Raw genomic sequence first — 3,715 nt, 5'->3', positions numbered from 1 at the left:
TAATAATAATAATAAAAACAACAGTAAAATGAAATGTCTTCTTTTTACCACCATTTAAACTCAGCATACAAAAGAATTTCTGTCTGTCTTAGTCTGATAATGGTTTGAGTGATAGGTTTAAGATTTCTTAAATGACTCGGCACAAATGGATCCCGGCAATTTTGATACTTGTGACTCGTGTAACTCTAAAACTGCTAGAACCACGAAGTATTCTAAAAATACTTGAATGAACCAATATATGTTGAAGCAACTTTGTTGGATATCGGCAGTCATGTACTTTGATTTATAAAGAAAGATCATTTTTAGACTATTTCACATGTCACCCCAAGAGTATAACTGCTAGAGCAATGGGGTCGTCTAAGAATGGTTGTCAGCATGTGACCTTACGAACCAAGTTATTTTACATAGTAGTCGTCATACTAGTCATCATACAACATTGGAAATTTGTTGCAAATTTTTTTTTTTCCGGGTGTAACTTTCTCCTGCAATGACATTCTCGACATGTTACATTTCTAAAGACATATTGTGTCTATTCAATACAGGAATCTCTTAGTTTTAACGTGAACATTGTGCTTCTATTATATGGAGAATTTGATGTGCTGCGTGCACTGATGTGATCTGTAATTGAAATTTTAATTAAGCTATCAAGTTAAATGAAGAAATTAATCAAACAATTACATGTGTGCACGTTTTATTGATAAGACAGATATGAATAATTGATTAAAAAGTACATTGAAAGGAAATTGAGCAAACATGCATGCATATTTAAATCTCACAAAAACAACAAAATTGATTGATAAACTTAAAGGATGGAGCGGATGAGATTGCCTATATTACACATTTGAGTGGTTCAGTTATAGTTTATGAAATATTAATTCATTTTGTTACATTATAAATGTATGCGAATCTAACACAATAAAACATTGAAAAGGCTTTTCCTAAAAAATAGTTCTCACAATATTTCCAGCGTTTGCCATATAATATTTATTGACTTTATCTGTTATTCTTACTATATTTACGTTTATTTTCTTTATTTCGTTGCTGTAACAAATATATCTCAAAATAGTTCAAGTCTTTGTTATATTAAAAATATTTTCACAATATCTTGTACATACAAATGTAGATGTAAATAGTTTCAAGTCTGTTTAATCGTAGTTCTTTCAATATCTCCATCGTTTGTCACGATATTTGCTTATATATTTCTCATTATATTCAAAGTGTTTTTACGAATATTTCAGTTTATTGCTGAAAGGTGTACCACGCACATTACAATCTTCATATCCTTGTCTGGTCAATGATGTAATTGCAGCAATACAATCACTCACCTCATGCAAATGTTGCATGCCATTTTGATGAACATCATCCATGCCCAATAACATATCGTGATGTACCATACAATATTAATACATTCCAGTATTCCGGTCTCTTTGTAAAAATCAAAATTAAGACCAGTTCATATGGTTTTTAGTTTGCTTGTATTTTAAAGTGACATTATGATTCTTCTTTTCCATTATCAATTTCAGCTGAATTGACTGTATATTTAAAAAGTGGTGATTGACCTAATATTTAAAAATGTAAAGGATAAAAAAATTATCTTTTGCCTAAAATATAAAAAGACTGCCCAGTCTTTTAACAAATTGAACGTTACATGTAAAATCCGATTGTAAATTACAAATTAAAAGGAATTATTGCAAAATGTAAACTTATTTTGACTTTCACCTGTTCACTAACTATATATCCTTGGACATCGATGTCTACTGTTTTAGAATATGGAATGTTTTATATATGAAAATATATATTTAAATCTGAAATATTCAACTTGTTTCCATATAATTATATTCTTGAATTGTTCACAAATATTTTTTCGGAAAGCACAATTTTTGATGATAGTTAATCAGTTCATAAAGAATACCACTTCTGTTTATGTAGAAATTAAGTCAAAATGATCACTCCCGGACATATAATAACATTTGCTGAATGCCCGATTATTCTTGTCACAATATGCTTTCTATATTGGGTTTTGCCAATTTTTTTTTCTAAATGGTTTCCTTTAGTTTCGTCTACGCGAACACGACCTGATACTGTGGCGTCGCGTTCTAATCCTTTCATAAGTCTAGCATACCTTTGACCCTCCGATGTACATATGCTGCTCGTACTGTTGGATCGAGAAACATGTGCCACTGTTAAATGTTTAGAGCAATCTGAAACATTTGATGCTTTGGAATTTTTTGAAACGTATCTCTCAACGCTCATATGAAAGTCATAATTTGGCGTTTTGTCATTCGGTTTTCTTCTGCTTTGTCTAAATGAATACAGACTATTTATATTAACTCCCTTTTTCTTTAGGTACATTTTACTATTTTCTACGAAAGAACAGACCGTGCGTTTGTTAATCTTATTTTTACAGTGTTCAGAAAAATTGTTAACAGGTAAACGAGGCATGTGTATGTTTATCACATTTTCTGAATCACGTAAATACCTTCTATTATCTGTCACAATAGAATTTTCAAATGGAAAGTTTTCAGGTGAACATTGCCTCTTTCTGCCAATGTTATGATGTCTCTTTACACTGTGTGTCCTTGGAAACTCATTATTGAATACACAAGGTTTCCACACAGGCTCCACGATTACTAATCCTGCATTTTCAATTTCAGTGCAAGTAGAAGTAATGATTTTGTAATCGTTTGATTTTGAATATGTTAAAGCATATTGACTTTTAAAATATTTTTCCATTGTCAGAACAACAATCGCCACTGAATGAAAGCCACCTATTTTACAAGTTTTGATTGTTCATATTATTTAGCAATAGATTTACTGATATCCATGCATGGTGTGTATGTTGAAATGAATAGTAAATATTCCGACTGCATGTTTCCGTTAAACGCATCGGAATTTCACTTTTAAAGAAGAATAATTAATCGCGTTGAAATTGAACTTAATGTCATCGACATGTAATTAAATGATAAGATAGATTTACACATCTGTCAACGCGGTGGGGCGATACAAAGTTGATTGATAAAAAGGGATAACAAATATACTCGATTTAAATTATTATTTTATCAGGAATGTTCATCAATTGTTCATTTAAGAGGTAATTAAACTGCGCATTTTTCACAATCCAAGTATGTTTTGTGATGTTATTAACAGTTACAGTTTTTCAAGGATAGACATACAACAATCATAAATGTCTTTTGTTCGTCGAAATAAATTAATAAGTTATTTATTACCTTAGGAAGAATATGATACTTGATGAAATAAATGAATACTGCCTATAAATAAAAAAATAAAGCCTTACCGCTACTGGTCCTACACATGCGGCTCTACATTTTTCTTATAAATTATTGCACGCTAGATATTTGATTTAAGTTATTGCTGTGTAGTATTCATTTAAACCAATGTGATTTTGTCTGTGAGTTATTTATTTTACAAAGGCAAATAAATAAACATGTCTGAATTTACAAGCCCTCAACCTAAGTTTTAAGAAAAGTTGTAAACGTGTAAAAGTGTAAACTTATTTATTTATGCCCCTGTGGTCTAAATTGACATCCCCAGGGGCTTTATTTTTACATAGGCATATGCATTTACAAAGAAATTTATTTAAATGTCATTGCCTTGAAAGAGCCGAGGTATTACGCATATATTGTTCTTCGCTAGATCTATAGATTGTTGAAACTTGGGTAAATATACGCCCTTGTGGTCCTCGAAGATCATGCCC

The sequence above is a fragment of the Ruditapes philippinarum genome, unplaced genomic scaffold (assembly GCF_026571515.1).
Source record: "Ruditapes philippinarum isolate M1 unplaced genomic scaffold, ASM2657151v2 ctg527_1_1_1_1, whole genome shotgun sequence".
NCBI lineage: Eukaryota > Metazoa > Mollusca > Bivalvia > Venerida > Veneridae > Ruditapes > Ruditapes philippinarum.
This window is presented reverse-complemented; position numbering follows the sequence as displayed.